The sequence below is a fragment of the Syzygium oleosum genome, unplaced genomic scaffold (genome assembly GCF_021117445.2).
Source record: "Syzygium oleosum isolate NSW1041296 unplaced genomic scaffold, Sole_v2.1 Sole_v2.15, whole genome shotgun sequence".
NCBI classification, from domain to species: Eukaryota; Viridiplantae; Streptophyta; class Magnoliopsida; order Myrtales; family Myrtaceae; genus Syzygium; species Syzygium oleosum.
In genome coordinates, this window is record NW_026607499.1 from 5,225,213 (window position 1) to 5,235,220 (window position 10,008).

A 10,008-nucleotide genomic window follows, 5' to 3' on the forward strand; every position below is an offset into this window, starting at 1 on the left:
TTGTTAATTTTGTTGAATTCGGTTTTGATTTTTTTTCTTATCTAATCCGAGATTATGTTCGGCTGAATAGGCCTATTCTTATCTAATCAAGGATCAGATTTGATGTTGGCTTAATTAACGGATTCATGGTGGACATACATTAAATAAACGTTATTTAAGTGGGGGGTCGTGGCGGTGGGATGCTGCGCTAGCCCCCCTCGAGGACTAGTCGGGCATCACCGCTAGTTTGAGCTCTAGCTCGCCGGCCGCGCGGATACCTCGATTATCAAAAAAAAAAAAATTAAATTAACGGGTTATATAACCTTTTTTTTTTAATACATTCGGCATATCTCACCACTGATATGGGTAGTTTTACTATAAAAAGAAAACACGTAGCATAAAGGTTATTCCAGTTCTCTCTTATGAACTTTCATAAAAGTATCTTGTTGGTTTCAACTATGTCTCGGACATTTTCATCACTATTAACTTTTTTGGGGTTAATGTGGTATTCCATTCGCTAATAAACTGTTCAAATCATTATGCGGCACAATGCTATTTGAAGGGTACACGATTATAGTAGTTATAGTAGGAAAGGGATTTATCCTTATCGTAAATTCTTGCGATGTCTCTACCATCTTAAATATTAATTCATGTGATAAAAACTTGTCACTAAATGCATTAATTTGATGGTCGAGATTGTTGGGACGCAAATGGAGACACTATACAAGGATAAAGGATCTTCACTGGTGATAAGCCTCCAACTGAAAGCGAATTGGAAATTTAGGGCAGTAATAATGAAAGTTTTCGACCTTCGGAATGGAGTGATAGTATTTCTAAAGTACACGAACATTTTAGGCATATAGGTCTATACGTTGTTTCTATCATCAACAACTAGGACTTGACTTTGATCTGGCTCATACCCTTTATACACACATAGTAAGCAGTAACTTATTGCCAGTAAGTGCTCTCTTGTTTTCATTCATATAAAAAAAAAAAGGTACTCCACTCTTTTCAAACTGGCTTGGGAATAACTCTGAGAGGTTGAGCTCTTTGCAAGGTGATCCCAAACTTCTCTTCCATGCTCATGTCCTCGGGCTTGACCCCGCCTTCGAGCTCCCAATTGAAGGAGTTTATGAGCGAACCGAGCATCCAATGTAATATCCTCATGGCCAACGGCAAGCCGGGACATATGCGCCTCCCGGCACCGAACGGAGCGAGCTCAAAATCTTGTCCCTTCACATCGATTTCAGACCCTAGAAATCGCTCCGGCATGAACACGTCCGGGTCTTTCCAAATGCTAGGGTCTCTTCCTATAGCCCACACATTTACAAGAACTTGTGCACCCTTTGGGACGGTGAAACCACCGATCTCGGTTTCCAATCCTGATTTGCGAGGAAGATAGAGAGGAACTGGGGGGTGCATCCGGAAAGTCTCTTTTATAATGGCTTGTAAGTAGGGCATACGAGCGATTTCAGATTCTTCTATGGGTTTCCCTTTGCCGATGACTCGATCGAGCTCGGCTTGCGCTCTAGAGAGCTTCTCGGGATTGTGGAGTAGCTCGGACAATGCCCATTCTATTGTGCTCGAAGTAGTGTCTGTTCCCGCAACAAATAAGTCCTATGAGTGTCCACCACAAGAGATGTTAAACGATGCATGTCATTGTGATACATGAACTTTTATGTACCGATCTTTTAACGAACAATTTATATCTCTAGATATTTACAAATTTCTTTTATAAAGAGACAAGATAAGCTCCGAATCGCTATTGTAACTAGATGGCATATGTAAACACCAATAACAACTTGCAAAATTATCCTGTAAACCAACTTTTTCAATCAAATTATTCAGCTCTATTGCATCATTGAAAGAAAACAAATGCGAAAGGTACTGCTTGGGTCCGGTTCACCGTCCACGTCCACGTCAAAATCCAACATATATAGGATCCACGCGAGTCAACAGGATATCTACGACATACCTTTAGTCAAATGAGTGTTCGATAAATCAGCTTTTAAGGAAAAAGTGCCAGGAAAGTGCTAAATTTATTACACCGGTGTCAATTTAATCATAAACCTTTTGACCTAAAATCAATTTAATCATTCTGGCTAATTTTGATCGGATATTACCGACGCGAATATTTTTAATAATATTTTAATTATTTTCTTATATTATTTATTTAATTTTCTTTTCTTTTTTTTCTCCTCTTTCCTCCGGTAACCAGCAAGGGGTGGCCTCGCTTGAGCAACATTCAACCTCACCGGCCCTCGCCTCTGGCCGACTGCCGAGGTCTGGTGATCGGCTAGAGGAAGAAAGAAGTGAGGAAAACAAAAGGAAAGAAAAAGAAAAGAAAAAAAGGAAAAATAAATAAATAAATCGAAAAATATTAAAATATTATTAAAAGTTTTCCACGTGAACATCGGCCAGCCATGCCACGTAAGTTAGCCGGCGTCCACATCAGCAATATCCGACCAAAATTAGTCTAAATGACTGAATTAGCTCTAAGTCAAAAGGTTTAGAACTAAATTGTTACCATTAAAATATTTATGGATCTTGGACTTTTCTAACACTTTTCCACAACTTTTAGCATTCAAAGAATTATTAGAAAAACTCAACCTTCACCTTCGTTTATGTATCGAGTGACAATTAACAAAAGACCGATCCATGCCCTGTCTTAATACAGGTTCCTAACTCAAAAAATTGTCTATTTTCAAAAAGATTTTAAAAAATTATATTCAAATCTACAAGTTGATATTAATCACATTTTGAAAGTTTTGAACATCTTATATCGAATAAGTAAACGTTTGCGAGATCAATATTTAAAAAAAAATAAAAAGTAAAAACTAATGGAAAGCTAATCCAAGATAGAAAAGTGAAGGCCTGTACTAAAATTCCATTAATTGCTATGTTGATGAATATGATAACTAAGGAAAAAAAAAAGCATGATCAAATTACTAGAAAAGTACCAAGAGAAAGTGCTTGATGAGGAAAATGTCCACGTCCTGGCTCGTCTTCTCTCGCATCAAGTAGCGTGTCTAACACATCGTTCTTTCTAATAGAACCAACCGTCGCCCTATCTCGCAACCTCTTCTCAATCAAGCCGTCGAAGAGCTCGAAAATCTTCGTGAAATAGACCGTCATACGCCGCCTTGAGCCTTGTGGGTCGATCTTTTTAAGCGCGGGGAAATAATCTGCCAGGTTTGGGTTTCCGGCCTCGACCATGATGCACCAAACAAGGTCCTTGAAGTCTCTCGCCGAACCGGACGGGTCGGCCAAATCCTCGGACAACATGGTCTTCGACAATAGATTGACTACAGTTTTGAAAGCCACTTCGCCAATATCGACAGCATCACCCGTAGAAAGGCTTCTCTTGATGGAGCCGACAAGCTCTTGAACTTTCTCGTGGCGGATGTGTTGATTGGGCTCGAGCTTCTTGTGAGAGAAGATGTGCAAATTGCATATCTTTCTAAGGTTCCTCCAGAGAGGTGAGACGGGGAGCCAAGGCAAGCCGAGCTCGTCTTGCCTCAAGGCAGTGACGGAGTCAGGGATCGTGCGGTTGGAGAAGATCGCGTCGTGGGTTTGGAGGATCTCTCTTGCGATTGCTGGAGATGAAACAACAATTGTGGTTACATGACCAAGTTGAAGCTTGATGATGGGGCCGTAAGTGCAGGAGAGCCCGGCAAGGGACTTGTGAGGATGAGAGCCAAGGCTTAGGAGGTTACCGACGACCGGAAGCGGCGGCGGACCCGGAGGGAGGTTTGAAAGAGTCGTTTTGCTCTTCTTTCTGATGAAAGAAAGAACTTCGAACAAACCCCATACAAAAAGAGACCGAAAAATAGGACCAAGACGTCCATAACTAAGGAGGCTTTTGGTGTAAAGCTACAAGCTGATGCTCTCTCTTATGTTTCAGCTGGGGTTTATAACTTGCGTCCATCAAGGGACATCTGTTGAGTACTTATATGAGTAGAATATTTGAATGTTCAAAATGTGGGGATTCCGCTCTTGTAATTAATATGCTATAACTAATACGTCCAATCATAAGATTTCACCAGATTACGTTCACATGCGGCATGCCACATAAAAAATGATCTAATTTAATTTCAACGTATCAACTGAAATTAGGTTACATATTATAGTGCACTAAGAGTTAAAATGAAAAATTAAAAAATGGAATTTGATAACGACACCCTCAAAAGTCAACTAAATTCATCAATAATTATAGATTCGAGAGTTACTTTTGACTGCTCTCGCAGTAACTTTGTCCGTCGCCCTTGGGATGGCGACCGAAACTTTATCAAGTGGTGGCGTCCCTTAGATATCATCGGGAGATATTTTATTTTGTTCTCGTCGATGCGTACATGAGAACGAGGACGATTTCGGACAAGTTGCAGCTCGCTATGAGCAGCTGGGACGTCAGAAAACAAGAAGACGAAAGAAATATCCTGTGAGACCACATGTTTTTGAGTGTCTTAGGTGATAATATCTTATCTCACCAGGTTACTTGTGCAAATGCAAATCCTTTATCCTCTCCACGTTGAGTAAAGGTTGCAAAAAGGGCTCAATAAGCGATCATTACATTTTAACTCACGTTTACCAAAACCACCACAAGAGGGTAATTACGACAAGCTATTCCAAAGAACAATACGACGAATAGCTTCCTTGTACAGATTGTGCCACGCCCAGCATATATAGCTCGGGCGTCTAGTCCATTGAGCGAGACACACAGATCTTATCTAGGTACATATTCATTCCATTCTAGAACTCCTAACACCAACCGTCCCGACACCATCTCACGACCCGTTGCATCTCATCCTTTTTACGTCCTCACTCTTCACGATAACCCGGAACACTACTCACAAGAGTACGGAATACGGAGAATCATGATTCGTGACACATGTCTATTTAGATCTTCCGGGGTTTTTATTTCAATTACTATGTACAATGAAAATAATTCTTAAGAGACTGTAAATTTGATTCTGCGAACTTGTCCTAGTAGGCACCTCAATTTTGTGCGATTCGAGTGGATTTGCCTTTAGAAATAGGATGGAGATGTGATGAAAGTACTTAAATTATTCTGAGCACGAATACACGGAATAGTTTTGTCACGAAAATAAAAATGCAGTGACTAAAAGTAAAGAAGTTTAGAGGGACGTCGGAAAGTGTAATTTCCTTTTACAATTTTGTAAACATAGACATCATATGTCAATAATCGATTCCACTCATTACTTCCCATAAGATTTTCAATAGATTTGAGTTTGTACAGATGTGCACGATACGACAATGGTCGGTTTCTTCCAAATTTGATAGAAAGACAAAAATTGTCACCAGAGAGAGTATAATAATTAGAATTTTAAAAAAAAATTACAAAAACCAAAAGTCAATTCCCAGAAAAATACAAGGACGGTAAGTCTAAGTTTCAAATTTCTGTATCTGGATAATATTTGAAGGGTTCACAAGCTTTACTTTCCAAATTTGTGTAGAGGGAGACGGGTGGACCCTTGCTAAATAGCTAGGGTTGAGAAATTAAGCCCATGTTACAAACTCCGTTGTCTCCGGCACTAGAAAACTTACTTCAGGCGACAAATTTCCGGGGACATTTTACCATAAACCATCGCTGATGCATACTTGTGCCGTCGTGATTGGCTTGACACTACAATTGTTGGGCTACAAACTATAAGATGAAAAGGACCCTTAGTCACCATCGCATTAGGAAAAACATCCTTTATTTCCTTGTTTCAATCATTGATTCATGTAAATGTAATTTATTTTTGAGATTATAACTAAATGCTAGCAGTTGAGATTGTGGGGATCCAAACGGGGAAGCTAGTATGAGAACATACTATCTTCACTCGAGATATTAACAACTTAATTATCGAGCGGTTACTTTGGATTGAAACTTAATTCAAAATTTAGGGTTCTCATATTAAAGTCTCTAAAGTTCATGACAAAATATTTCTAAAGTGCAAGGTTCTCTTTAGGTAAAGTGGCTCTATAGTTTTAAACATCAACAACTAGAACATGGCTTCAATAAGGATGTTCTTGGGTAAATCTACAATTACGTTTCAAGGAGTTTTAACATGTGAATAAATTTTGCATCCGGACGCACCGTTACAATTCCACCCATCATGAGATAATTCACATGTGGCAACTTCTAGCTCACACGTATATAAATCTATATGCAAATAAAACAAGACATATAAATATATGTAGGACAAAGAAGGAAGAAGAGAAAATCCGTATCTTATGACTAATACTTCCATGGCCATCCGCAAGATTTAACCAAAGTACAACTAAATACTAACACATAAACTTCAATGTTGATGATTTTGTCAGGAGCAAGATTATTATTAATGGAAGTCATCTTGCAAGATGATTTTAATGTTGCATAATGACATGACCAGGATTTAAAGTGGACTAACAAACTGAACATTAATTAAAGAATTTAGAAAACTAATAGTCAAGTACGTCCCATGCCGCCATGCGTCGCACGGCGTTGTGGTAATTGTCAATAATTCAATCTTCAGCCATAAAAATTGTCAATAATTCAACATATTTGCTGTGTCCCACTAGCATTTGTCTTCTTGTCGTGAGGATAAGTTATGGAGTTAAAGAAATTTGTATAAATGCACCGAAATTGTTGGATTCTCATTGGATCTCTGGCGGCTCACTTTTTGTCTTTTGCCCTTCTGATGGCGACCTGCAAATTTGGCCGTGAGTAATATGTCTTGGGTGGTGGCTTCAGTCTAAATCGAACGGGCATGATATATATGCTTTTGTTTTTGCTGATGTGTAAATGAGAATAGTGACAATGTGAAATAAATCCAAATCTTCATTTTGGTACAAACAAGTGGGATGTGGGGATATATTGATTCCGGGAAGATGGATAAGCCAGCAAACCCTAATCTCTCCCAAAAAATCTCTCCTTAAAAGAAACTTCACCTCCAGGCTTTTGACTTCAATTTCTGAAGCTGAGAGCCTGCTTTGCTCTATCTTTTCTTTTCTAAACCTTGGTTTCATTCTTTTCTGTTGACTCGTTTAGTGTCTTCTTTCACTCGTTTTCGTTGCTTTTCTTAGCTTGTTGCGGTGAATAAATTTACTTGCAGTTGAAAATTTTGTGAGAACTTTGTCACCAGTCCAGCCAACAGGATGCCTAGAATATGTTTTAATGATTTCTCCAAGATTCAACAAAAGCCCTCCTCTCCTGTTAAGTATAGATACAACTCTAGGAGCTTTTCTATCTCAATCTAACTCTAGCTTTGAGAGTTTCTTAGAGATGTTCGATCTATGGTAATTCAACATACTATTGTTGATGTCTCCGTATGGCGATGTTGTTGAGGACGCTGAAGGCGCACACTGCACTCCATAGTTTTTGGAGGGGAAAGCGCCCTAGATTTTCTTTTACATTGCAGCTCTTTTAAGATTATCTTTGCTAGAAAGTATTCTATATTCCTCTCATGTTTGATTATGACAAATGAATAAAATTTTCAATCGGAAAAAAAAAAAAAACAGGGATGTGGGCAAACATATGATTTGAGTATACTAGAAAACAAGAGCCGACAGCTCTGTGGATGCCGGTGCCAGTGATGGAGACCAAGCCTTCTCCAACTTGTTGAGAGAGAGGAAAAATATCTAGGGTTTGCGTCATCTGAGCTATTGGGAATCTTCACATAGGACAATTTCACATGTGGGTGATTAAAAGAAGTGTCGAATACGACTGGAACTAGACCCAACTTGATTTGGAATCGACTTGAGATTGGATCATAGGATAACACGGAGCAAGCGAAACTGTTTGGAGGTGCACGAGCACACATTACAGGGTCCCAAAATCAAGTGGCAGACGTCCCGAACGAGTGACGAAATGAGACGAGCTTCTGTAGGTCCAAACTTGCGTTTTCTCGTCCATGGCCCAAAGCTGACAAGACATCGACTAGGATGCAGCTTGGCACGAAGTTGGTACTTCGGACATCCGACCTAGCCTGGATCTTCAGTCTAGAAAATTCAAACGTCCGTCCCAATTCGGATAGACGTTTGATCAAACATAGGAGGGATTAAGTTCTTGTTGTGAGTGATTCGTGTTGTGAACTTAATTCACTCACTACGCCAAATTTAAGCCGAGCGAGAGCTGAAGGAGTCTTCAAAGAGTGAGAATACGTCTTGTGAACACTTGTGTATATCATTAAATTAGAGCTTATGGGGCTATTTGGGTAATTGAGTTCGTAAAACACTTGAGTGGCGTATGATTCGAGCGATTGCAGTCTCCTTTTGGAATATGTCGACGATTTTTTCCATTGAGTAGACACACCCAATTGAACCATGTAAATCCGCTATGTTGGGTTTACATTTTGCATTTATTTCTTGCTCAGTTCGCTCCTTTGTTCTGCACCTGCGTCATTTCAGCAAGACACTAGTATTAGAGCCTTAGGTCGATGTTGACTTGATTGTTCTGGGAGATATTCTTGTACATAATTGATTATGGCCTCTGCAAAATTCGTGATGAAGAAATTTACAGAAATACTTTTGGCCTGTTGCACATTGAGACGTGCGCATTGTTGGATACACAGAGTTTAGACTGAGCCTTGGTGTCGCGACCTAACCTCCCGCGAGCGCACCACCTAGGGGTTCGGCTAATGAATTATTAAGTTTAAACCTAATTTGAGCCCTCCCAACCCCTATCAATTTGCGACTTAGGGTTTAAGTTCTTAACATGAAAATATTTTCATGTTGGAGTCGCCACTAATCCATTTTGCGGTAGGGCGATTAGAAACCCAAATAAAACATGGGGAGATATGTTTTATTCCTACGAACTAGAGATTTTGAATTCGGAGACTTGGTTACGATAGAGCTAGTCTAACGCCCTTTCGGTACCTTTTCTTTTCAAAAAAATCTTTGAGCAGACAGCCTGGATCCATTTTATTATTTAGTTGCTAACATGTGAAGTGACCACGCGGGTGCGCAATCCATCAATTTAACACCCAATAAAAAAAGCAGTAAATAAATTACTAGCTTAGGAGAACAACGTACCTTTTAGCAACTAAGCATCTGCAATATTAGTTAGAAAATCATACAAATATCCCTAATATAATTTCTAATTAACAAGCAATTCACTCAACGTATTTTTTGGGTTTTCACTTCATTAAAATGAAAACTAATCTAAGTGTAATGACGTGCAAAATATGACACGCGATTAATTAAACCTAGCATGAGAACTATATGTCATGCGACGATATGACCTATTTCTAATGAAGGGAAAATGATGCATTTTTTGGTATTTTTTATTTAAATTCGGAATAATAGAAAATGTCTAAATTAACATGCAATCTACCCTAGGAAAAGCAATTCTATTTATTCTAAAACAACTTCTTTTTTGGTATTTTTTATTAAAATTCGAAATTAAAAATTGCCTAAGTTGACATGCAATCAATTCTAGAGAAGATAATTTATTCTATCCTAAAGTGACTCTTTTTATGAAAATTCGAAATTCTAAAATACCCTAAATAATCTATTGGGACTAGAACAACCCCTAATTTAAACTGGGAAATAAACTATCTTAAATCCCAATTTAAATTAAATAATTACCCTATCTTCTAGATATATTCAGGATTCCCTAAACATGCAATGTTTCTAATTTAATCCTAACTAATATTTTTTGATTTTCTTTTTAAAGGAAATAAAGTCAAACAAATAGATAACCACTACGATCAAAACCAATCCATGCGATCCGCAAGATTTGTTTTATCATCTTTGAACTAGGGAAACGATATAAACCGATGATCATATCCATAACCATATGGATATGATTGTCGGTTTATATTGTTGATATGAGGTTATGGATATTGATGGAAGGCTATTTGTTTAAATATGGAAACAAAATAAAATCTATTATCGTATCCAGATAATTATGGATAGGATAAAAATTTTCCGTGTCGCCGAGTATCGTATCTCGTGGTTGAGATCGGATAATTGTCCCGACACGTTGTTAAGTTAGGAATTTCCTAACTTAGGGTATCTTTTGGAATCTTGTGGATATGCCATGCA

At 38.5% G+C, this 10,008-nt stretch overlaps 1 pseudogene; it reads right to left on the minus strand.

The window, feature by feature from the left end:
- Nucleotides 1–675: 675 nt before the first annotated feature.
- Nucleotides 676–3,842, minus strand: LOC130140024 (geraniol 8-hydroxylase-like; annotated as a pseudogene).
- Nucleotides 3,843–10,008: the final 6,166 nt, after the last annotated feature.